This window comes from Patagioenas fasciata, chromosome 13, assembly GCF_037038585.1.
Source record: "Patagioenas fasciata isolate bPatFas1 chromosome 13, bPatFas1.hap1, whole genome shotgun sequence".
Lineage (NCBI taxonomy): Eukaryota > Metazoa > Chordata > Aves > Columbiformes > Columbidae > Patagioenas > Patagioenas fasciata.
In genome coordinates, this window is record NC_092532.1 from 20,695,225 (window position 1) to 20,722,728 (window position 27,504).

Genomic DNA, 27,504 nt, shown 5'->3' on the forward strand with positions numbered 1-27,504 from the left:
TTATAACAGGCTCTAGATCTGTAACCCTCTGGAAAACTGAATCACTTGGCAATGAAGCGGGAGTTTGAACTGTGCTTTTCTAGTTGAGTTGGTTGGTTAAAAGAGTGAGAGAAATCTGGTGCTTACTAACTAACAATGTCAGGGAAAGCTAGTGGAAGTATAGCGCAGATTATCACATACTGATTGTTCCAAAGAAACTGAAGGCCAGGGTATCTGCTGCACACTGAGACCCATCTGCAGTCATAAGCAGAAAATAAGCATGAAAACCCAGCCCATACCTATATCCTGAACTTTGAAAATAGGGAGTGTGTACTTGCAAGCAGCGGCAACCTTATACAGTGTTTTGTAAGGACTGTGTGGGGTTCTCAAATAAGATGGACCCAGGCTGAAGACAAGGAGGTGGCAATTAACAGCTAAAATTGAAAACAGAGGGATTTTGGGGAAACTTTGTAGTCTCAGAGGACTAACCATGTAGTTAATACCTGACAGAGGCACTGGGAAGAACTAATGAACATGGTAAAATAACTTAGAGGCAGATTTAACAGTGTTAGCCAAATTTATTTTCTTTAAACCGCTGATTTAAACATCATCCTTTTTATTGAAACCATTTAAGACAATAAGTGGTTATAAATAGTTGAAATTCTTTGCTTTATTAATATTGGCATGTTAATCTAGGAAAATATGATACGGGGAGCTCTGGTATGATCCATTTGCAGCTGGTTTCTGTTAGCAAAAGCTTGTGGGTCATTTAGAAATCTGGTACGCAAAGGAGGACGTTTCCATTCGTAACTCGCTTCACAGTAATTATTGAATACAATAAATATTTACATAAAATAGCAGACTATTCAGCATCAAAAACTGAGAACTAGCTACTCAAGTAACTGCCTAGTCTAGTAATTCTCTACCTTACGGTGTGGAGATTGTTGGAAGTTGAACGTGAACATTATGCACCCTGTACTTGTCCTGAGTTATTTAATAAAAAGGAATTGATATTTTTGTTATTATTGCCCTTGTTTTGCAAAAACATTCTGACAGGATTATGACTCTCTTTGTTTGAAAAGAATTACTTTGTTGCATCCCCGAATAAATTATTTAGCTTCTAGAGGGGTGTGGGATTTTAAGAGGTGTCTCAGCCTTTCATGTTAATATTCTTTGGTGATTCCCATGGCAGCCCGTTTGTTCTAAAGCAACTAATTCTCCTTATTAGATGTTTAATTATGAATTCCCCTGCTTTATAAAACACCCGAAATGTTGTGGGTAGTCCTCACCACTAGGGAGTCTTATATTCTTATCTGGTTCTAATTTTCTGTCCTTATAATGTGAGCTGTGAAACCTGCTTAACCAAATAGCAACGCTTTTCAGACCTGTGTGTGTGACTGTGCATCGATGTTCCCCTCTGGAGATGGAGATATCGTATTCTTGGTGCTCAGATGAATGAGATCAGCTTCACATTTGGTATTATGTTTGTGTAATATGCTTATTGCCATTAAAAAATTCAGTCCTGAATCTAGTTTGAACCCATAGCAGAATTCCTGTGATTTCAGTGGAAAAGTTAGGCACCTAGTCTCTTGGAGGATATTGTAAGAAACCGTACCTGGAGTGGTTTTTGGCCCAATATGGGCCAATATGATCCTTTTCTCTGACAGAAGGAGGAGAAACAGCCCTGAATACTGTGTAGCGGGTACTGAAAATAGTTATCATAGTGGAAGTCTCTCACCAGCTCCTCACTATTGAACGTCAGGCAAAAAGGCTCCCAAAAGGAGCCTACAGCTGATATTTTTAACAGACAAGGATCTTTTCGCAGACAAGGATAAGATACATCTCATGAGTTTATCTTTGAAGGTGAATCCTTACTGAACCACAGTTACGCTGCTAAATTTAGCAAGTATGCACTGAAAACATTTAGGTAGTCAGTACGATTAGGGTTTTCTGCTGGGTTTGCACAGATTTAGGTTCTTCAGTGCAGGGAGCTATCTCAACTGATAAGAAAAAAGGAGGATAGTACTGTGTATCTACTGCAATGATCTGAAAATAGCATTATTTCAATTATAAAAGAAAGACCTTTTTTCTTCTGTTTTTAAGGGAAGGGACATGGAAGAGGAGTCGGAAGCCAATGGGGGAACAAGCAGAGACAATAAAACAGCAAAGCAGTGCAACGTGACTGGTGAGGAAGGTAAGATGGTTGAGGAAATGTTTATTAGTTTTGTTCCAGTTTGGAGTAGAATTGTGCTGAATTGGTATGGCCTACATACTCTTTGAAACAAAAGTACTGCTTCATGTGGAAGTAGTCCCTAATTTGTTCTACCATCATTGCTCAAACTCTGACAAGACGTTTCTTGTTTTAATAATAAATGCATGATTAATGTACTTGTTTTGGTTATTAACTAATCACAAAAACAAGCTGAAGCAGACTAGTTTCACCATTTGTTATGGGCGTTTGAGTACCTTGCTCTGAGGTTGCTGTTAAAAACAGGAGATCAGAGCTTATGTCTTCACCCATCTATCAGTATTATCTTGGGCTGTGGCGTTGTGAACAAATCACATTTTGGCTCAGTGCAATAGTTTTGTAAAGCAGACCTTTATCTTTGATTAAATTAGCGCTACTTTCGGCCTTTTGAAGCTTTCTGTAGTTCTTGCTTGTGTTGGAGAATTTAGCCATTTTGTTACTGTCCCAAAAGTGATTGCAGCATAGCAGTTAGAAATACCATGTCAACTTGAGTCCCAGTAACAAGGTGGGCACATCAGCAAGAAGCTGATTTTTCCCCATGCTTATTTAACATATAAGGAAGGTAAATGACTTGCCAACTCCTTTGTGTTACTGGTACCCAACTAATTTGTGCATTTCTGCATTTGATTAAAGTCAGTTCTGGGCCTGTCCTCTCACAAGGGTGGTAGGTCAGTTCATGCTGCTAATTCCCAGCTGTGTTTGTAATTGTTGCTGTGCATTTGAGAGCATTGTTATACAAACAGTGAAAACATAGCATGGAAGAGTTTTTTAGAGGTCAATACACTTTTATTATTTTAGATAATAGATGTTGCTTAGGGTGACTGACATGTGATGATAAGTAAGCTGAACCTAACCCAGCTTTTTATTGCTTAGAGTGCAGTTTATTCAATAAGAAACAATATTTTTCAATCAAGATTTTTTAGAGGCATTATTGACAATTAATTGTACTGAAAAATATTAAAAATGAAACGTAACATAGTAAAAGTAGCGGGGTTATGAAAATAACTGCTTTGCTATAAACAGATGCAGCTTCTTGGAAAGTTCAAAGGCCAAAATTAGTTACGACAATGAAATATTACAAAGTTTTGATTAGCCGCTGAGAAACTATGACCTGGCCTCAGCTGGCTTTAAAAAATGCAATATAAGAGATTCATGGAGAAAGCAGAAGAGCAGGAAAATGAAATTCCAGGAACTGCTACTGTGGGAAGGGGTTTAAGCAATTTGTAGATAGCAGTGTATCCCTCTCAAGATTCAGAGCCATGTGATTAAAGTAGTTTGTAATTGTCTGAGAAGATATTTCTTCTAGTCACTTCATTTGTACTCTGCTAAACCGTTGCTGCTGGAAGTCACTGCAATATTTCTGAATTTTGAGCCTATTGAAATGATCCCCCCACCCTGTGGTCATAGGTTTTTTGTCCCTTGCCATTCTTCTCTCTCAAACTAATCCAGGGCACCTGCAAATAATACTTAGTCCTGCTTTGCTGGTGACCGTATAACCTCCAATGTTGCAACTACTTTTAAACTATAAATGAGATTTTATTATTTTGTCATTGGGAATGGCAGAATGCTTCTTACTGGGAGAAAAACTGTGGCGCCTACTCCGACAGGCATCACATTCCTCTGTATTTTAAGCTAATGAAATAAACTGTCTTTGTTTTATTATAAAGCATATTTCTGCATCACATTAAACCTTCATTTATTCTACTTTTATTAATCTAATTGACATATAAGTTTTAGACTACACATAATCTTTATAGGAATTTGATTTGTGCTACACTACATTGTCAAACAAACGAACAAAAACCCCACACAAACCCCAAGGAAAACAGCAAAAAAATCCTGCAATAAAAAACCCCAAACCAACCCCCAAAAAAACTCAAGCACAATATGCGGTAGGTTAACATTATCCGTCTTTCCTGTTAAATGAGCTCTTAAGGGGAAACGTTAGTGAATGCGTTGGTCAAAGCCCACTGGTGTTGCTTGTGTAGCTTTGGGTGCACTGGCTTGGTTCCAGTGCTTAAGTGATGGTGGTGCAGTAAAGCCAGTTACTGAAATATGAGTAATTTGCCACTCTTCTGCTTCTTGGTCATGTGATCAGGCAAAACACATTATAATTTATGAGTAATAATCTTAATTGCAAGCTATATGTAATTGGTATGGTTCAAGTATCTGCTGTTAATTGTTGTCTGCTATCAGAGTCTTGACTTTTCTGAACAGCCATAGAATTTGCTTTTAATTACTGAGTTACTTGCTGCCATAAACGTCCACAAGTGATTTATAAAACACAGAATGCCATACCAGCTTTTTGACAGTTTTTTCCATGCAAGTCCTTCAGCAATCTGGGGAAAATCACTGCAGTAAAACCAAAGCAGTGCTATTGTCCAAGTATCATAATCAGAGCTATAGTTACACTGCAGTTTCTGTAAAAGGGGTTTCTTTATTTGGCAAAAAGCTTGTGGTAAGAATAGGGATGGTGATGCCATAACAAATTAATTAGGAAATACATGGTTTTTGACATTTAACTCCGCTGACACAAGATAACCAGTAGGACCGACAAGTTATAAATGTCATGAGTGAAATATTCTGCTTATTGGAGGGGTACGTTTGGTGTGTACGTGTTTGTTTGGTTTTTAATTTAACTGAATCTCTGTTCAGCAAAGACAAGAGGTTGTTGTTAGCAGCAGGCTCAGTGTCACTGATGGCAAAGCGGGCTGCAGCTTGCGGTTCTAAGGGTACATAAAGCACTGGCTGTGTTCCACAGCATGCATGGGTAAACTGCAGCCAACAGGAAAAACTCCCTGTTGCAGCATAAATGTTGCATGAAAGTTGATTAACCAGTTTTATGTTGTTATCCAAGCCTGAAATCCATCTGGACTAAAATTATAAAAATGAAAACAGAGATATTCAGCAGCAAAATAGTGAAACTAGATTAGAAAAAGCGGAGGTTTAGACATTTAAGTTCTTAACAAGATGACCAGTTGTTTACTCTGTATGGTGCCTTGCTCAGTTTTTTGTGGGATAGCTGTAACCTATGGAGTTGAGATAATTCTCATTAAAAGAAGGGATATATCTGAGTGGACACATATGGAGTGTGGTAGAATCCTTGCATGTTCTGGGCTTGTATGTGTGTGCTCATCTGGAGAACTGTGGACTCTTTAATATTCACTTTGAAATTTGAGTAGACCTGCGTCTCTGATATCTTTATTCTGCCATTTGTGACGTTCTTAAAAAGTGCCCTGCTCGTGAGTCAAGTTTGGCATAAACTTTTTCATGTGTTGTGCCAATGTGTTTGAATTTAAGCCTTGGTATCCAGTGACTTTATGAATAAATGTGATGGTAATTAAGTATTTCAGACGTTTATGGTATTTGTAATATGGCTATTTTGGAAAAAAATAATTACAGATAAATTCAATATTCCAAATTCTGATTTTGGAAAGATGTGCATGTTGCTGAGGCAGCAGATACGCCTCCATGGATGAAAGAATTTGGTCTGTTTGCATATTACATAAATATGAAATTAGAGGAGTTTTGCTCACATGGAGCCTTATGGGTTGCAAAATGGGCTCAATAGGAATCTTTCCACTGGATCAGAAGTAGTCCTGCTGATTTGGTCAATGTTTGCTCCATTCTGCCCACTGTCCTTGCAGAGTTTTATCGCTAATCCATGTGGCCGTGGCTCTGTGGAGAAGCAGGGTGGTTCGGGAAAGGCAGGAGCTCGCTCCACGGGACGGGTTCCAAGGCGCATGTGCTGCGTGTGGCGGATCATGGGGAGCCGTTCACCCATGCTCTGCTGTTAGAAGACTCCTCATCCCAATGAAAGACTCCTGTTGATTACATCAAAGTCTTACATAACACTTCCATGCAGGTTAAGTCTACAGCAAAAAATCACTTTGTTTCTAAAGAAAAATGATTTTCTGTTCCGAAATGGCGACTGTCTGAACTATTCTTGTGCTTATCGGCTGCTTCTCTCCCCACCCCCTTTTACTTCTTTTAAATAGCATGGCTGCTTTTTCCATCAGTCAAATATGATTAACCTTAAATTCAGGGGGGAATCTCTGCTCACCACTGCCTTTATTGTAGCCAGGCCACTCCATTCTGATGCTTGGCACAAACCTCATGGGAAATTCCCTATTTTAAATGAGTATCTTATTTTTTAATATAATTCTCATAATCCTGAATCAGTATTAGCAGAATCTGCACTTACCTCCACTTATTGCGGAACTACATGGTAAATAATGTGCTCTTGTTTTCTTTTGAGACTCTGAAATTAAGCATATTTATGTAAGATTTTAGAGTAATTATAGGTGCATAATTTTGCAACATATGAAAACAAAATCTCTCCTAACGAGGGCTTGTGGAGAATTCAACCCAACATGAGCCACTATAGGAATTTCAGTTGAATAGAGGTTGGTCTAAAAATATGTAAATGTCTGTTTTTATCCTTGCCTTGTAACAAAATATGATGAATATGGGTAATTAATCCAAGTGTATACTGGGAACTTGAAACACTAGGTAATGTTAAAAACAAAGTGATTGACACAGTTGCGCAGATCAGATGATTTAGTTAAAGACAAGATCTCGCTTGTAGAGATGGTAGTTCTAACAGAGGTCGTGATAGATACTACACATTTCAAGGACAGGAGTTGCGTGTGTTGAGACACAACATTTCATTTACTGTTATTAATTAGGGCTTGAACAAATATAATGTGTCTATAATGCCTGCATTTTTGTTCTGCTAATTCATTGCTTTTATTAAAAGTTAAGTGATACTCCCTTTTAAAGTTGTATTAAAAATCAAGCTTTGTGTTTATTGAGAATAAACCAGGAATTTTGTTTTAATCTGTTTATTGAAATAATGCTGAATTTCTTTTTGGAAGGAGAGCTGGTAAAAAAGAAATCCTCGTACAAGGAACATGAGTGGAGGATGTTTATAGATTGCCTTATAATTTTCAGGAGGACCGAGGGGTAAAATTATATACCCTAGAGAGACAACATTTGCAGCAGTGAAATTCTAATTCAGGTCTTAACAACAAGGCAGCTGATAGTAGCTGTTGTACACAGAATAACGCCGTGTGACTGTAGTGATACAAATTTTATTTCAGGAGCACTTAAGAAGCACATGCTAATGTTTTGTAAGGGAGAATGGTTTTAAAATGTCCTTTGAAATGAGAATCTATGCAATTGTTCAAAAAAGAACGTGTGTTAGCAGCATTTCTTAATTCATATCTCATCAAGGGCAAATAAGACAATACTTCTACTTTGTAAAGACAAGATACAGATGGCTGGAAAGAAATTCACATAAACACGGTGCTTTAGGTCTGGCTGTCATCACATCCTGCGGCGATCTCCTGTATCCTTCCTTCCCTCTGCTGCCTTGGAATGCAGGTACATCGTGTTGCACAGACCATTTAATCCGCTACAGTGGTTGTCAAATACTAAGGATGTAGCATTCATTTGCAGAATATAAACAAATATGTTTCCATTTTGAGATTCAAATGAGCACAGAAGTATTTTGCTGTTTCTTTGTGCAGGATGAGCTTGTGAAAATTAGTCCTTTAAGATCCTAATTGTTCAAGAGCCAGAATTCAGATAGAAGGACGTCATCTGTTGGTTCAATCCTGCTTTTCGTAGATGATGTTTGGCACTACAAGTGCTGCTGTATTTGCAATTAACTTGCTGTCTTTTTGAGGGTGGTTTCTTCTATAAATGAGGTTGTATCTGAGGACCATAACATCAAGAATGTACATAGGAGTCTAGTGGCAGAACTGCAGAACGTATTCCTGTCATTTATGAGTATGAGGAAGTACCTTTGGGTTGTCATGAACTGAGTTATCATTCCAGAGAATAAAATGAGGAAAGTGGTGGGCATGAGTTTGAGAAGAAAGTCCACATCAGTATAACACCAGGAGGAGGGTAAAGAGCATGATTATCTTGGGTCATATGGTGAAGAAAAATAACCTGCAGTGGTGGCCTGCCAGCAGAAACAGGAATCACAATTATTATCCAGGCTTTCTCAGCTGACATGCATACATACAGAGGAATTCAATGTTCCTTACATTTTGTGACCTTTCTTTGCTAGTTGCTCAGTTCATTCTCTGTATAAGTAGTTTGAACTCTGAAAACAAAGTCAGCTCCCCCTCCTCCAGAGAAAAACCACAAAAACAAACAAAACCAACCAAACCAATGCACCAAAAACAAACAAAAAAATAAACCAACAACAATCCAAACTCAAAAAGCCCAGCAACATTTCGGAATGGTATGTTGAAAATGAAAGTTGAAGTGAAATTAAGCCCTTTAGTTTTTTATGTCTTTGCAATTCCTTGGTTTTCGTTGTTTTCTTCAGAGAGTGCATTCTGGGATGGAGACAGGTTCAAGACTTCAAATTTGTGGTAGCATTTAGGTGAAAGTCTAAAGACTTATATTAAAATAAACTAATTGGTTTTACTAATGATGCTACTGTTGGTACTTGGCTTAGTTTTGCATTCTGGTATGACCATTTCTTAAGGGTTTTTAATGGTAGGATGAACAAAAATGAATTTACCGATGAAATGATATAGATTTCTACTGTGGATGGGTAGAAGCTTAGCGCTGGGCTTCTGTGAAGAAACTTAACAGCAAATGTGATATGTGAAGGTGGGTGAGGAGGGCAGGTGGGGAGACAAGGGCCACCGTTGTTTGTGTTATTGTGTGATGCTTTAGACGATGCCATTTGATGTTTAGTGCTGGACATCAAAATTGCTGGATTATTTTGATTTGTGAGCTTATCGCAGTGATTGCATTGCTTCCAGTGATCTTTCCTCTTTATTTATGGAGAATATCTTAAATGCAGTGATGCTGTCATAAGAGGTGTTGTTAGATCAAGTTAGCTTTTATTCATCATTGTATTCCTTCATGTACTGATTGTTTTCCTTCCTCCTTCAGCTTCCCACGTTTCTACAGATCATAGGAGAGATATCTGTATGAAATTATATTTAGTGATTGTGCTCTTAACGTACATTTCTGTCAAGGCTACTGGAATATTGATGATGATCCCGTTATTTAATAGTGATTATAATTGATTTCTCATAACTTTTAATGCCAGGCAATGATTAGAGAATGAGCTATGGCCAGCTCTTTTTCATAGTGAGAGTTTATCAGACAGTGTAAGATTTGAGTAGAACTGGAGGGATTTTTACTATGAAAGCCCTTATGAATATTAAAAAAGAAATCAAAGCATGATTATTTTAAATGACTGTACTGACAAAACATTCAGTAATGAATGCTACTGTTTGTATTATTGTATTATCTCCAAATGCCAGACAAGGCTAACAAAGTAGAAACCTTGCAATCTGGCTCCTCTTTGGCATTATTTTTTTCTTATTATTTTATAGTTTCCTTACTCTTAGTAAGGCCAGACCTATCACTGATCAGATGCTCTCCTCTCTGATGAGAGGACACTTGAGAGAGTAATGAGAACATCAGAAAGGCTGGGCTAACTACACTGGGGACTTTGTCCCAAGCGACTTCAAAGCACTTTGATATATTCTCACTTCTGGAGTGATGGGCATTGGCAGGTTAAGATGCTTTCAGCATTGGGTGTGGTCAGAGAAAAAGAAATACCTTTGGATTAGGAACCTAAGGAGGAAATATCCCTTCCTCCTGTGACAGTTATTCAGCAGTACACAGTACAAAGTAGACATGGTCTTGATTTGCTTTGGTTTTGTTCCTCAGGTCTTGCAAGCAATCATAGGCATAGTTTTTCTCCCAGTGCAGATAAAAGGCTTGATGGAGCTGGCAATTGTGCCAGTCTGGGTATTCCAGATTCTGAGCTGGCAGTGGGAAGCAGTCTCCTGCAAATTAGATAATGAATGGGGAATCAAGCATTTGAAGAAAGATCAAAAAGCATAGAATAAATGCAGAGCAGCAGGAAACACATAGAATTGTGGCCTATTCTCTTTCCCCGTCACTTTCTGCTACCTCCAATCCAGTTTACTAGGATTTCTTCGCGTTTTATTACTTTTTTCCTTTGTTTTTCTTGTCTAAATCTAGTTTTCTGGCTTGTTTCAATTCTGCCTTCTGTAGTCTGGTGCTGATCACTACTCCTTCCTTCTCACAGTGAGTTCTTATTGGTATTCTGATGCCACCTTCCCACAGCAAGATCTGCTTGACATGGTTATTTACAGCAGACTTTCCCTTGTAAACATACAAAATTTAATTGTTTTTCTTGTTTACTATGCTGCCTGTGGAACAGTAATGCTGTCTGGCTTTTAAGCCTAATGCCACGGTGAATCTGACAATATAAATGAGAAGGAATGGTATAAAATCAGAGGGGGTTTGTTCAAAATATAATATGCCTTTGTAAAACTTCGAAGTGAAAGAGGTTTCTTTTATAATGTAAAGTCTTAAGAAATAGTAATATAATTCTGTTCATTTTTTAATTTATTTTGAGGAGGTGAGTGTGGGGAGAGCTCTGCAGCATAGAGAACAAACTCAGAATTTATGCATTAAAAATTCATTGGCGGTGTGTTGAGGAATCAGTAAGGTGCTTCTTTCAGGTTCGCTTTCCTACTTCCTTTCTTCACAGAAGGCAGCGCTGTCTGAACCGCCGGCTGCAGCACGGTTCTGGGGGAGGAATGGCTGGGTTATGAAGAACAGGCCTATAAATTGATACTTATGTTTTTATATCATCATAGCCGGTTTAATTTTTGATCTCCTCCCGCGTTGCCTGTTTGCCCTCTCTCTCTGTTTGCCCGTGTGGTGCTTTCTGCAGCGTTGCCACACCGTGGGCTCAAAGATGGCAAAGCTGTCACCAGCAAGGAGTCCAGAACTGGCCGTTTCAGCTTCAAAAGAGAGCAGTCCATAGCCCATCTGTCAAGACAGCGATTTGTTTAACACAGCATATGTAAGATCTTGGTCACCCACGCTATAATAATCTGAAAAATGACTGTGTCAATGAGCAGTTTACTGTGTCAGATGAGCAGGGTCTGCAGTTCAAGCACATCCGGAGATCTGAGAACTTTTATTATGCAATGAATACTGATCTTTTTTAATTATCCAGTTGCTGATCAGTTTGCTCATTTTTTAACTTTATTAAGTATATGAATATGCATAGACATGAAACAAAAAGAAAAAGATCATTATTCAGTACATTTAAATTCACGTACACATAAATGTACATGCATGTTTCATCACAAAATCATCACCTTTATCATGTCCTCATTTTCTATACATGGATTTTTCTGTCTGCTTTTTCAGTATTGGAGCCTTGACGATAAGGTAGATAATCTGCGCAACTGAAAGCAAGGTTTGGGCGCAGCAGTTTTCTGCTTGGATTTTTTGTTTGGTGGTGTGGTTTTTTTTGTTCTCTTTTGATTGCTGTGGTTTTGTTGTTTGTGTGTGTGAAAATTCAAGTTTTCAAGGCTCAGCTGTAAGAAAAAAGGCATCATTTAATGTGTTTGGAAATAATTTACCAGCACACGCGTATCAAGGTGAACAGCAGGACTAAGAACAAAAAGCAAAGAGTGTGCAGAGAAGTGTGGTGCGTCGCTTCCTTGAATTTGCGAAAGGGCTCAGTGGCAAGTTCATTATTAGGACGAATTTATGAAATCCTGAAGTTGTTCAAGGCAGTGAACAATCTGAAATAAGAGTTGAATTTAGTCTGGATCTTCCTATAGTTCTTACTTTGAGCTATTTCTTCTGTGAAGCTGCAGATAGGAATAACAAGCTGCTAGAGGGAAGGACAAACCTTCATCACTGTTACTGTGTCCTTAATTTAGACATGTCTGTATCTGAGACTATTATGTTGCGAGAGTTGTTTCTCTTTCTTGAGGAAAGTAGTTTTTCCTTTAAATATAAAAGGAAATGAAAACTAAGAGAGCACAGTGTTGCATTGCTTTAAAATAACTTCTAGATAAGGTCTGTTGCCCCTCATCCAAGTGAATTATTGGGATCATATTTTCGTCTTCGGTGCATGGAGAGGATGCTGTGGAGAAAATTGTAGGAGAGTCAGGCAAAAGAAAATCAGAGGCTGATATGAAATGATGTGATGAGTTTAAGCAGGAAGATGTTACTGAAGGTCTATGAAGGTTGCGGAATCAGGCTCTTTATTTGATCTTCGTATCAATTATAGTTACCCTGTCTAAATAAAGGACGTAGTAATGTTATTTTGATCATTTGTTCAGTGCTTAATAAAATCTGTTTCTATTCTATTAGCATTCTGTCTGGTAAACAGACAGAAGACTCTGAGTTGTCTTTATAAATCAGATTTTCCTTTTCATTCTCCTTAATAACAATGTCTGTGGTAGTTTGTTTGTATGGTCATATTTGTGATGCCTTCTCTTTCATTTTGGGTAAAATTCTGGAATGCTTGTGTGGACAAACACTCTCAGAATCCCACATGAGACTTTTCTGCAGGGACATCACAAGATTTGACTCCAGAGGATGAAATAATAAGAGCAGTAAAGCCATTGTCATACAAAATTATTGTTTGACAAAATTAACGAGAAGGTCAGATAAATGTACTCAAAGTGCTTGGAGAATAAATTGATCAAAGGATGGCTTAAAGGATGACAGTTTTTTCCTTCTTAGTATAAAAGTCCTTAGAAACGCATATCCGTGCCTGATTTCACAACAGGATTCTTTTCCTGTACCCTAGGAGGTAGGAATTGAATCACCAGTTTGACACAGGGTGCAGATTAGGGAGAAAGTAGCCAGGGAGCTGTGGAAAATTTTGAAGCTAAAATTGGTTTGAAGGACAATATTGCTTTTGCTATTTCCAGCCGGTATGGACCCTTTGAGGACAAGTTCCAGGGAACACGTGGGGACAAACTGCCTCTGTACCCAGAGCTTGAATGTTCCTACAGACAGAGTTAAGAGATTATTTCTGCTGTACGTTTTGAATTTCCAGCTACCTGCACGATGAAAAAGTCATTGCTTTAAAGCCTTTCCCCACTGCCATGCATTGGAGGTTACTTTAGTCCCTACTCTTTACAGCCTGTTTTGTTCAGCCCCTGACGTGCTCTACATTAATGTTCCTATATTATAAAGTTTTTTGCTCAGATACCTGGTGCACCTCTCAGAAGGGCTCAAGTTGTATATAAGTATTTGTATATACACATGCATGTCAGGCAAGGTTTTATTCTGATTCAGAGAAACAGATTCATTTCTAGAGGAAGCTGTGGTGGATTGGGCAACCAGTGGAAAAATGGAGCTTGCTGTTAGAAATCTATCTTCGGTGTTAAATTATTGAACAGATAACACTACTTGATAATAAATACATCTTAGGAGCTTAGTGCTTCATGGATTTTCCAAAGGTTGAGAGTCAGGTTCATGATAGAACACAAATATAAGACTTAGAAGCTTCCACTGCCTCACTTTCATTAACATGTGGTGTTTGTATTATATGGCAAATTCTTGAGATGGTGCTACAAGCTGAAATACGTGACATTTGCATTTGCACTCCATATACACTCTAAAGCTATGCTTAATGTTGTTATAAATTGCGGTCTGCTTTTGAGAAGCCCTTTAATGTAGCCAGAAAACTTGTCACTAATATTACAGAAGATAACATTGTAAAAAGGAAAGAAGCTTCTTACTACAAGCCAGTACGTGGATGTGATTTTGCAAGCAGCCTTCATACACGTTTATTTCTTACTCCTTAACTTTATTGGGACTACTTTTCCAGTAAGAATTTGAGGATGTATGTTTGTGTGCAGATTGAGCATATATACATGAGATTTTTTTTGTTCTTGGACACAATTTTTTTGACCAATATTCTTAATAATTTTTCAAAATAGTCATCCTTCAGTAGAGAAGTGAAGGAATTTACACACTAGTGAATATTTGTGTAGAAAAAGTTAACATTAAGAAGTATCTACATAATAAGTAATATTCACACTATCCTGTGAGCAACTAGTTCAGTGAATATTAGGTGGCTGGAAAACAAGATCTCCGATAAGTTCTAAGTTGTTTTATTCTGCATCAAGATAAAGTAAGCCTTTAATTTTATTTGTCTGTCAGTGAAAAGACAGATAATAAAAGCCACAGAAAGTCAATAAGCCCACTGATTGAGACGTACATTTCAAGTGTTAGACATGCTGATTCTCCTTTCTGCCAGGAAGCATGGTCGTATCATCACACAACTGCTGGGTTGCTGCTTATTTTGGGCTTTGATTTTTGACTAGGAATTCCCTTCGAGCCTGAAGAATTTTACAGATGGAACGGTGTCCATAAATACATTTCTGTGATAGCTTTTTTAAAAAAATTATTTTTCTGATTCTAACCCCCCACAATAGAAAATGGTTTATCAGAGGTTCCTGAGCAATTCCATTTAATGGGACTTCTTAAAGGTCATAGAGTGGAGGGGGGGTGGGGGAATTAACAGCTGTTTGGGTGGTGGGGGAAAAAAAGAGTTTTTCTTCCAATAAGCTATGAACTAACGGATTGATTGTCTTTATTACTGTACATTATAGTGTAATAAAATACAGTGTAAAATGCAAAGTAAGTGGTTTAGTTGATGAGTAAATAAAATAATTGTATGTAAGGTGAGACCACACCTGGAATATTGTGTCCAGTTGTGACCCCTCAGTTCCAGAAGGACAGGGAACTGCTGGAGAGAGTCCAGCGCAGGGCAACAAAGATGCTGAAGGGAGTGGAGCATCTCCCGTGTGAGGAAAGGCTGAGGGAGCTGGGGCTCTGGAGCTGGAGAAGAGGAGACTGAGGGGTGACCTCATTCATGTTTACAGATATCTAAAGGGTGAGTGTCAGGAGGATGGAGCCAGGCTCTTCTTGGTGACAACCAATGATAGGACAAGGGGTAATGGGTGCAAACTGGAACACAAGAGGTTCCACTTAAATTTGAGAAGAAACTTCTTCATGGTGAGGGTGTCAGAGCCTGGCCCAGGCTGCCCAGGGGGGTTGTGGAGTCTCCTTCTCTGCAGACATTCAAACCCGCCTGGACACCTTCCTGTGGAACCTCAGCTGGGTGTTCCTGCTCCATGGGGGATTGCACTGGATAAGCTTTCCAGGTCCCTTCCAACCCCTGACATTCTGGGATTCTTTGAAGGGTTAAGAATTCATATATGTTATAAGCTAGAGCAGTGAACATTGGACATCCTTCTCCAAATGTAACACACTTCAACATCTGTCCTAGTTTATGTTAACCTACACACTTTAAATGCCAGATACAAGACTAGTTTACAGATACTTAGTCATAATTGTATTCAGGTTTTGTTTGTTAAGGTCCTTTAAACACCACAACAAAACCCAACAACAAAAAAATCTCCTTGGAAGCAACATCATTAGAAAATGAAACAATACCATTTGTTTCTTTGTGAAGCTTGTTCATGTGAATATAAATGAACAAAAAAAAAAAAAGCCTTGAAGTAATTTTAAGGTTACAAGTGTTTTAGTTTTCTTTTGAGTGCATTTTGAGTTATCTCAGGGAAGTTAGCCACCTAAAATCAGAAAAACTTACTGTGCCAGACAAACCTGAGAGATAACACATTCTGTAACCCCCCAATTTCACCTTGCATGCATAAGGAAATACAGGATAATGCAGCTCAGATGGAAAACTTTAAAAGAAATTACGATTCTCTGAGTCTTGAGGATTGATAGCATCATCTAACCTATAGGTCAGGTGCAGCATAAGTTACTGCAAGATGAGCTCCCTAGGAAGAGGTCAGACAAGGGAAGTTGTCCCTCCTTTTTCAGTCATAGACCTCTGTGTTGCCACCAGCCTCTGTAATGGTGCTTATCAGCACCAGCTGTCTTGGTTGTTCTGTGATAGCCTTTTAGGACCTGGATCTGAAAATACTGAGTTCACTTGGGCCACAGAAGAGCAGTCGGTAAGCTCAGTTGGTCACTCTTGGTCTGGGTTTGATCAGAGGTTGCTTTCTAAAGTGGGTGGCTCCACAATGCCATGGAACCCCTTTGAGTCTGCCGTGTGCTCTTTGCTCTGTACTGCAATGGGTTCAGGTAAGAGCCCTGAAACTGGGGTGAGTAGAATGCTTCCTCAGTCCTGAGCGGAGTGTTGTGTTATGGCTGTGGTGCTATAATGCATTTTATGGAAAACTTGAGCATTTACTTTGTTTACTCAGTCTGACATCTAATTAATAGTGCACTTCATATGAGTTTGTGTTGTTCTTCATCAGCATTCAATAAATTTTTAAAGTCAAGTCTTTCCTAATTGGCAGTAATGAGCCAGTAAAACTTATATTGGATTAAGAAGAGAGGAAAACCCACAAGAGCTCCCTGTGCAGCTTAATCAGTAAAACTCTAGTCACAAAACTCCATTGTTTCAGCTGAGATAACTGGCACTGCCTCACAGACTGCCTTGGGTGCTAAATCTGATTGATTTTGTTTCCTTCATGTCATGCCCAACAGTTATACACTCTGTAACACTTTAACTAATCATGTACCAGAGCAGAAATCATACACACTTTCAAAACAGCAAGTGATGTAATCTTTTGGGTAACTCAACCAATTAACTGACTTATCAGGATTTCTTTTTATGAAGGTGAACTGTCAGTGTCTGCTTACATTTGGAAATGTATTGGAAAAGCACAGACTTTTAAACTTATGAACCAGTGAGAGACTGATCTTTCATACTTATCCAAATGATTCCTGGGTTTGACAGTGCAAGATTTAAAGCTGAGGTGCATTTCATAGCAGATCTTTACTTGATACCAATTGTCAAAGTCCCATTAGTTTCTATGGACTATGGTGATTTACATCAGCTGAGGATCTGCTGCAGATGACCTAAGATCCCCAGGTGAAGAAAGGTACTGGGGGATGGAGTGGGGAGGAGAAAACCTTCATAGCTAAACAGCCTTGAAGTGGGTAACTTTGGGTAAATCCTGCTTTCTGCAGTCCCAGAAAATCCCAAATGTCATGGCTTCACTCCCATGAGTGAAATAAGGAGGATTTGGCCTTGTGTTACTTTGGAAAAATACTACATCTGCCTAATGTAAAGACTTCACAGGCGAGAGGCAAACCATCTCCCCCATCACACCGCCTTTCTGTACCGTAGTTAAATACAAGGCAAAACCTTCACATTACAGAAAGCTTGAGACTTCACCCTGTAGCTTTAGTTCAACGTCATTTACAAAGCAGGCATTAGCAATGTAACATGCTTCACATCAAGTTTTTCAGAGCGACTTGGTTGGGTTTTGGTTTTCTGCACAGGAACCTGTTCTTTGTCTGCCCGGGCAGTTCATGAACATCCTCTGAAGCTCTCTGTTGTGGGGAAGCTGGTATTTAGCTCTTGTGCAGGGTTCATAGATCTGGTAACGAGAAGGAGGAACGACTGGAGCATCCTGCTGCACTGTTGTGCCAACTGAAACAATGACCTGAGATTCAGTATTCACATCTAGTGGGAGCTGTTGAATAGCGCACGGTAAAGTTATACGTTGGTTCATATTGGGAAATTTAGGTTAATTAAGCGAAAAAAAAAACCCCAACCAAAATAGTACAAACTTAGTTTTATGGAATCTCTTGATATTTGAAATGTTCAAAACATTTATTCTTAAGGTTCCAGAAGCCTGATTGTGATTAACTACAGAGTTAGCTTTATTTTATAAAAATAATACATTTGTGATAGGAAGCTTGAATCAATATTGACTCAGAGGAAGGTGCCACTTAGAGGAAATATTTACCTTTTTACCTGCAGGTTTAAAATACCTAATTTGGGAGTTCTTTCTGTTGCAATTTAAAGGGTTGAATTGTGTGAGTATTCCTTGTGTGAATCACCAACACTACTTCTTGCAATGTTAGTGCTTTAAAGTAGCTGTTTTATCTCTGTAATTCCAGAACTTTATAGTATGTGGCACATGGTAGAACCACCATCTTAGGAGTATGCTTTGGTTTTTTCAGTGGTGGCTGGATACTGTAGGTGTAGGATGTATTTCAGTCAATCTGTGTATGCAATGTGTAGGCAAAGAAATGTCAGTTTTGTCCTTCCCTCATGGGTCAAGCAATATTGGCAAGGTATTTCTTTCTGTAGTCTATAAATACTCCCTAATCTATATGTCCTGTTTACGTCATTGTGCTTGTGTCACCTTTACTTTCCAACGTGAGTTCATGCATGCTATATATAGTGTTTGCAAGGCGGGGAGTAAAAGTGCTAAATGTGGCAAGAGCAAAGTTATTTTTAAATGTTGTCAACATAGGTAGCATTGACTTCTGAAGATTACGAAAACAAGGAGTTTTCAGCAGAGAAAAACAAAACCAAACCAAAACCAACCAATCCAATTTATGCCAGTTCTAAGTCAACTTTTAGTTCTTTAAATGCAGGCTTCTACTACTGCTGCTGAATGTTTGTACAGATGATCATAATGGGAATATCAAACTGGTAATAGACATTCTGTTTCTGGCAGAAATAGTTTCCCTGTTGTGCAAGGTATCGTGGGAAGCGTATCTGTGTATCCTCTTGGTTATGGGTAGTTTATTCATGGATTTCATCTGTACAAGGTAATAAAGTTGAAATCTCATGTAAGAGGATGTCAAAAACCTAAGTACCAGTATGGCTCCAGCACCATAAAATGAAGCAAATAAAATGCAGACTTTCCCCAAAAGTTTGCAAAGATCTAAGCATAATAATGAAGTAATTTATTTTTATTCATCATTGGAATTTTTAAGTGCAGTTATTCTGGGGACATTTTCTACAAGGCTTTCAGGAATTTAAGTTATTATTGTAGCTTCAAGTGTGATCAGGATTTTGGAGTATAGAAGGTTGTTCTTGCCAGTATAATGAAATAAGGAATAGTATTAGTGAAGTTAAACACAGTGATATCTAACCCTTTGGCTGGTAGTAGGTGTGTCTGTATTAGGGATGTAGAGTCCACCCTTCTAGATGTGTGTGCCACATGGCCCATGTATAGATTTCCCATTCATACTGGTTTATTTTTCCACTCATGCCAGACATGGCAACTGTAACTCCTGTCAAGAAAACGGTCCGTAAAGTTCAGTCTTGTCAGATGGTTCATTGTGTCTGTGTACGTGGTGACAACCGGTGCTTGTGGTTGCCAGACGTGTGCTTCTGGTCACGTGAATAAGTAGCCCAGATGCTTTTGGGAGCTATTAGAAACAAAGGGCTTTTAACTCGCTCATCTGAATTTGTGTTTTTCAAGTCCTGCCGGTGTAACCCATGATAGTTATGAAGATAACAATTCACTTTAAAAAAAAACAAAACTAAACAATTCAGAATGCATAACGAAAGAGGGTAATCCTTTTCACAAATGCTTAAGCTTTGTAGATTAAATAAATTCTTTACATTGTTGGAAAAGTAAAGGTAATATTGTGCAAGAAATGTCTTAATTGTACCTGTTATTGTAGAAATGCCATGGCTTTATATGGCTTCCATTGTAGAATAGAGAGTTGTCTGTGTTTCAAACCTGAATCTCCTATTCTGCAGAAATTCTGGTGTTTCAATTGCTTTTTTTCTTATTATTTTGAATTGGAACAAGAAAATAAATATTGCTCATATCTTTTCATGCCAACCTTATTGAAGTATTTCTTTCCGATAGGTTGGCATAAGGTTGAAATATTGTGTTCTGTTCCTATAAATGTTGACTAATTTCGTAATAAATATGATAAAAACACGTAATCTGCCTGACCTGCAAGAGGAGAGGGAGCAGGCAGCCGGGCAGAGGACGTGCTGGGCAGGCAGGCTGCCGCGCTCTGCCAGCCGCGCTGCCGGCCGGCGGCCAAGCCGATCTGCCAGCCCCCCAGCCGGCCTGCCTGCTCTCCATCACACGTTTTAGTGGAATAAACATTCCCATAGAAGGGTTTGATCCAGAAAATCAGCAGTTTCTGATGGAAGATTGTTCATCAGAAGTGTTTTAGTCTGCTCTATTAAGAACATAAGTCTCTGAAATTGTTAGTCTTGAATAGAAGTGTTGCCAAACAATTGAATGTAATAGCCTTTGCTGCCTGGAAGGCTCATTCACTTTGTCTCTGTAATAGCTCTTGGTTTTCTTTTAACATCCCCTGGAAAGGAGTAAAAGTTAATTAAAGTGGGTATTTTTCTGTGTTTGCAGTCTGTTGCCATTGAAACAAGCGTGGAAAGAGTTCAATGTAACCGAGTTCAGAGTTAGCCGAACTTAAAGGTGTCAAGAAATAGGTGTATTTTCCAGTCTGAACTATCAGCCTCATTAGTTTGGAAGATGAAAAAAGATTGTACCTCTCTTAAAAATAAGTTGTTATATTGTTTCATTGATAGCCCTCACATTTTCAGTTGCAATTTTTACAGGGCTATCAGACTAATTAAAATTTTGTTCAGCTCTGGATATAGCTCCCTCTGTTAGAACCCTTTCAAGTTTACATGAGTGCAAAAGAAGTGTCACTCTGAATCAGGAAGTATCACTTTTTAGGATACATCCAAACAGATGTGCCAGATGGTGTAAAACTCAGTTCCTGAATATTTAGCTTTGAAGAGATGATGTTTTTGCAAGTATTAGCCTTTGTGTCCTACCCAAGGTCTGGCCCTGTGATCCCTTGAAGTCGTACTGGAAGCCTTAAATTACAGACAAATGAGATGTGTGATAAAGGCTGTATTGGATGTAGCTGAGATATGCAAGATGTATCCACAGGCATCTGGAAGCTGCTCTTTTGTGCTCTCAGTTCTGGAGCTGTAATGAAGCACAAATTGGGTGCTTCACCATGGCCTAGTGTCAAACAGCAAGCTCAGGCATCCTTCTGTGTTCCAGTGGCTTCTGCCTATCATTGAATCACCAACTTTCTGCCAAAATCCATTTTGTTCTCTTGTAATTTCTTTTTCTTCTTGACTTTCATTTGTGTCATTGTGGTGCCATTTGTTTTCTAGATGGGAAAGATCCATTTTTGACCACTTGCCAAATTTACACTCATTGAAAATTCTTTCATGCAGAGGAAATGTGCATAAGAATAAACCAAATTTTTGTCTGATTAATAGAACTGATTTATCATTACTGAAGACTGGACTCACATCACTATGCTGGGTTATGATAATTTTTTCTGCTGTGACCTTTCCTGTTGTGCATCACATTTGGAGAACAGGCCTACAAAGAGCAGTAATAATACTTTCAAGGGAGATAGTGAAAACATGTACCTGTGTGATCTTTGTGTTATACAGTTGTAGATGTTCATGTTTAAATGCTATTCTGAAATTTCGATTACGATATCTGCTACAAAAGATCTTATTCTTAAAGCTATCTGACAGATTTTGAGTGTAGAAAACAACTTAACAGACTTTGATACCATGACAGAGCACTCTATTAAACAAGGAACCCTCTTTCCCCTCCTTACATATTCCTCTCTTTCACACACTTTGATGTGTGTCTTTGATTAGGTGTCACAAAAATATAGATTACTTCATTTTGGTGTAAAAAATTTCAATAGTTTTCAGAGAACAAAATGCCCTTAGCTGCTCAGCATATCTGAGATTGAAAAGGACTTTAATCACACCTGGTTTTCACAGTAAAAAATCTCACTGCCTTTCCTTCAATATATCCTCTGACTAATCACAATGTGAGAGGTTTGGCTTGGAAAGAAAGGGGTAATTAATAGGAACTCAAACTCCTCAGCAATAAACCATAGTACACAGTACCTTGTGTCAATCCAGCAAAGTAGAAGAGCCGAGGAAGGTGAAGGTCAATGTGTTTTTTACCATAAAAGCCCGGTCATCTGGGTGCAGAAGGATACAGGAGGCCATTGAAGAGTGGGTCTTGGGAGAGCAGGTTTGTGGGACAGCCTGGTTTATAGGACTAAACTCTTTATCTTTTCTAATGTCTTGGATTTGCCATGGAAAATTTCAGCACAGCATTCTTCTAACCTGACTTAAAGATTTGGGTATTTGACAGGAAACAACTACTGTTCAAGTTACATAAACAGTAAGTTGTTTATACAATCTCCAAGGGGCTGTGAAGGAGTATCTGCTAGCTTTAAAATGATTAGATGTATCGGTAAAAAAGATAGAATCACCAGTATCTAAAAGCTCTTGTTTTTCCCCAGAATGTCAGCTTCCAAATTGTACATGAAATATATGGTTATATAAATGAAAACTCTTTGGAAGTAAAGATTTCAGCATAATAAAGAGCCTCTTTATAACAGTAGAGGTGATGGACTAGATATTTCATGATTTCTTATTATGTTGTTGGATTGGCTTATTTTTATCAGACTTTGACAGTTACCCAAGTTATACTTTACCTTCTTTGTTTCCCCCTTTTTTAGGTTGCTGTTGGTTCAAAATGAAAAAGTTAAGAAAAATAAGCCAAAAAGGGCTGCAAGCTTTTCTATGTGGATTTTTTTAAGAGACTGTATTTACACAAAGCAGCATATATTAGGACTCTTTTCGTACACATTATTCTATTTAATTTTGGAGAGACAATTGATGGGAATGGCAAGAACTATTTTGCTCTATGGTTCAAATGTTGAGGCAGAAGGAGGAGGTGGGAATTACGCATTCTTCCTTCAGGAAGCCAGCTGCCTGCTGTTAGAAGTAGGAACTTTCAGAAGGAAGATGTATTGACATTTCAATTATTACACAGTTGTGCTCCTTTAATGTACCAAACAGCAGATATTATTTATAAAACTTCTAATGGAAATAACTGTAGCCACTTTATTATTTCAATGAGCTCTTAAAGTGTTGTTGATGAGTAGTGTGATGTTTCTTCATAATAATGCCATCGAAAATTACTGCTTTTGTGTATAATTTTGTGAGGATGCATCTATTTGACATTGTTACAGTCATTTAACATTTTTAAGAAGTTAATGTAGAACACTAGCTAATGGGAAAGTTTTAAACCTTATTGACATAAGAATTAAACCTTTAACTTGAATCCACTTTGTTCAGCTTCCATACAATTAAAATAAAATTATTAATAAAAATAATAATGATTCTTATCATATGAAGAATTACTATTATTTTTAAAAAATTTTTTAAGATCTGGCATCGTTGAGGTCAAGTGGGCAAGTTTATTCTTGACAGTGGGAGCTAAGAGAAACCTATCAGTAGTATCTTCGCTTGGGAGGAACAGACCAGCAAAGCACGAATGGAAGAAGGAGAATCACAAAGTTCATGATCTAAATTGGTAGCTAAAGGAGATGTTTAAATATTCTTGGAGCTTCTGAGTTGAGGATCAGTATTTGCTTGTTTGTATATTCCTCTGTATCTCTGTTTACCTACGTGCATATTAGTGGTACAAGCTTCCATAGGGTCTAACTCTTCTTTTGAGATGTTTAGCAGATCTAAGACTCTGATGAACTAATCAGTATCAGTTTATGGAGTAAATGTCTTAGTGCAAACATTTGTACTCTAGGTTAGGACAATTTTGAAATGAAGAGTGCTTGAAAAAGCTCAAAAGTAGCATCAAATAAGGCATTTTCAGTCTTTCGGGCTGTAACAGAGGATTAGCAAAACTAAACATCACGTGTGTAGCTTACTATTCCTACTTTGTAGACCATGTAGTGCAAAGACTATCAGGAGCATGGAAAAATTCAAGGTGAGAGAAGTTAGAAATAAGGTTGGCTTATATTTGGTTCCCAGACTGTTGTGCTAAGAAGTTTCTCTAGAAAAATGAACTTCAATCAAATCTCTTGAGATAATCCCCAAGGCTACAGTTTAGCACCAACTTGAGTTACTTGATATTGTAAATTTGGAATAGATCCCAAACAAAGGATTATCCACTAATATCCTTCTCTGTTGCGATGCATACAGAGCGATCAGACCACATGTAGAGGACGGTGTGTTTCCAGAACACCCTTCCCTCACCAAAGCTTTATAACTGACTTTTCCTTATTTTTAAGTTTCACATTGCTGAGTGTCTAAATTTGCCAAAATACTGTTTAATACTTTCCAGGCATGGCCTCAAACACCAAACTGCCCTTTTGTATGCAAATTAGAGAAAAAAAGTAACATCAAGAAAACAAATAATTACACCCATTATGCTCTTATAATTTACCCCTTATCCTAATAATGTCTTAGATAAACATAGTCTTCAATGGAAGTTATTAAAGTTAGAAATTAATAAGAACTGCAAGGAAAGAAAAGCAGAATGCTGGCCTGCTACTTTGTCATTGAGTAGAATATAAGTAACTCGGGTGTTACCCAGAATTACTCGGATAGTATGAAAACAGCAGCTAGAAGTAAGAACAATATTAAGAATGGTATTTAGCTATGGTCAAGTAGCATAAAGCTGCCATCTCTTCTAAGGGCTTTCTAAAGACTCTTAACAAAACTAAGTTGTCTCCACGTAAATGTGTTTTAAAAATAAAGGACGTTTGAATGTTTGTGTGGATATATTGTTGGAAGTGAAAGAAAAGAGGTAAAGAAACAAATGCCTCTTTGTTTAAATGTTTTATTTCAAAAGTAAACTTTGGTTTAGAGATATTTGTGCACAGTTGTACAGAATTGAATGTGTTGTGGAAACCAGTCAATCAACAGTTGATGAAACACATTTTAGTTCTTTAATATCTTCAATCCAGGCTTCTGTAAGTTGTACAGGGCTTGTGTCCCAGCCTGAATGTTGTGCACTCACCCAGAGTAGTGAATAGGCTACTATTCTCTAAATTATTATCCTGCTTTAATCATACGGTTCTGTCAGATCTGTCTTAAGGTTTCCAGTATGAAAGTGTGACTTTGAAGTACATAAACTGCTGCTGTCTAGTCATAGAAAAGAACACAAAAAGACTTTTATGTCTAAATCCCGATTTGAATGTGGCTTTGATAAAATGTATATAAAATCCCAGTAATACTAGGTATTAGTCTGAAAAAAATCTCTAAATAAAGTATAAATATCTACTCAGTAAGTATCATTGCTATTTTCTGTGCTTGTTTCTTTTGTGTATATAGATTAATATTGCATATCAAAGCAATGCTGAGCTTCACATAGCTTTGTAGAAAACAGTGAGAGATGTTTATTTCTGGTTTATAGTTGAGGTTAAAAACTTGCAGACAAAAGCAGCTCATTGCTTCTCTTCTGACTTCACCTTGGTGTATTCTCATGCTTTAAGCAATTCTTACAAAATGCGACTTTGATTAACAAGTCTAGAGGACAACACAACTACATTCTAGGTACTACAAATTATGCAGAGAAGTAGTGACGCGAAGTCCGAGCTGAAATTGTTTGTTCTAACAAGTTCTGCGCTGCCCTCAGTCTGCTTACAACGCAAAATGTCTTGCTAAACTTTAGCTTGCAGCTTATCTAAGAACCAGCATCCTTCACGCAGTGCAGCACACCGGGATCAAATTTGCTCTCACTGGTGATCCCCTTGCATCATCTCTTCCCCTGTGGATTTTTTCTATTTACACCTCATGGCAACTTTTTCCTTTTCCTCCTTCTCAAGAGCATTTCTTATTTGATGACTGGTACACTGAATTGGCACCACCAGGCTTTATCAAATTACTGTGTTTAATCAAAAAAATTGTTACCTTTCCCACCTGAATTCCCTCCCCCCCACAAACTTGTTCCAAACAAAAGCTTTGTTTGACTTGCCAAATAAATAGAAAAATTTGCAAGGAATAAATGACTGAGATTTCCTGGTTGGTGGAACTTAGTTAATTAACATAATTGAAATTACACTCATTGCTAATGAGACAAAAATAGGCAAACAAATAAATTATTTCCATTAAATGTCATTTGAAAATAATTAGCAGAATATCAGCACTTAGTTCAGTGACCGTATTTGGCTTCCAGTTAGCTGTGATGAGCTTTAGCAAGTGGAACTTTCTGATGTGTAAATGAAATTAGAAAATGCAGCTTTCTAGCAACGTAACGTGGTCTTTTATAAATCTGTTGTAAGCTCTGACAGCAAGAGAGTGGAAAAATAAATCTAAAGTTCTGTACACTGGCCTTTGGAATGAAAGTGTTCGGCAGTACAGCCACAGGACAGTGAGTATTTATGGAGTATTATTTTAAAAAAAGCCATGATTATCAAAAAATGAGACAAATATGTACGTTATTTTGCAAAGATACCTTTCATCTCTATGAGAAAATACTTATATGGATGCGTGTGTGTGAATTTGCCTCTTCTGGAGAAGTGAAATCCAATTATATTGAAATTAATGGAATTCAAAAACATCAGCTGAAAACAGCTATAGCAGAACAGGTGCTCTGCATTTGGAGTTTGAAGTCAAATTTCTGTACTACTCAATCATATTTGTTTAGAGAGGAAAGTTTAAAATTAGCACACTGGAGTGTGAATCATTAGGCAAGTTCTACAGAGAAGATCGGCATGAGAAAGGACTAGAGGATTCAGCTTAAGTTTCTTTAATTTTCTGGTGGAGAGCAAATACAGGCACTGAATGGTAGGAGGCCTTGCCAGGAATAGAACAAAAAATATGTGTTCTTCCAATTTCATTGCAATGACCCTTCTATGCAGAACATGGGTTCTTCAGGTAAATGAACTTTACATGCAGCTAAACCTCTTGATTTCCTCAAGATGTTAAAACCCATTTTGTTAGAAGACATTAAAAGCACAAAGTTACTAAATTTTATTACATTGTGGTTGCAAACTGAGGTTTTTTTTTTTTTTCATGTTTGTCATCAAAAGCTGGAATTCTCTACTGGACAGAAAAGAGCATTTTAAGAGAGCTTAATTTATCCTTAGTGAGCTCATTTTGGGCTATAAAATTTAAGCTACTTGTTATTTGTTTTCGAGTGATCAGTCTTAACTCTTATAGTAGGAGGGGAAAACAGACAAACAAACCGGTCCATCTTTCACCACAGCTTCCCTGGCCAAGCAAATGAAGTGGTTTCTAGTCTTGGTGGTGTCACCACAGTTGTTTTGCTAGCAGCTGCTGAGTTTTTCATCTTATTCTGAAGATCTTTTGTCTTCATGAAACATATTATTCCAGGTCTGTGGACAGCCTAACGTAAGAGTCACAAGAACAATATCTCCCTTATTTTCTTCTTTATTTTGCTTTTTTTTTCTACTTGGGAGATGGAGTGATGGTGAGGACAGCTAACTTGGTTACACTAACCTTGACCTTGCCTTGGGGATGTCCCCCATGCACCCTGCCAGAGCCCCCCCAGCAGCCTATGGTCACCGCGTTGTGTCCTTACTCATTGATGGTTGAACTGCTACCAGCGATGTCTCTCGTATCACAATGCAAATGCAGTTTGGCACTGAAGCAGAATGAAAACCTGCTGAAACTAAATGTCACGCAAGACTTGTGAAGCCAAAGAACATGTCTTCAATGGTGTTTGCCGAGCTCTGAGAGGCAAACCGAAGTGGAGGGTTGTAGAAGGCGGCACATTATTCCCCATTCTTTTCCTTGCATAAACCATGAAGGTAAAAGTTGTTTTTTTTTTTTTTAATAGGCA

At 38.0% G+C, this 27,504-nt stretch overlaps 1 long non-coding RNA gene across 1 annotated transcript in view; it reads left to right on the plus strand.

Annotated features, from left to right (window-relative positions):
• LOC139829042 (uncharacterized) overlaps positions 1-27,504 on the plus strand; it is a 217,743-nt gene that overhangs the window by 92,631 nt on the left and 97,608 nt on the right. The window contains exon 2 of the long non-coding RNA XR_011741258.1: positions 2,083-2,173. This is a non-coding gene — a long non-coding RNA (uncharacterized lncRNA). The remainder of the gene's footprint in view (positions 1-2,082; positions 2,174-27,504) is intronic.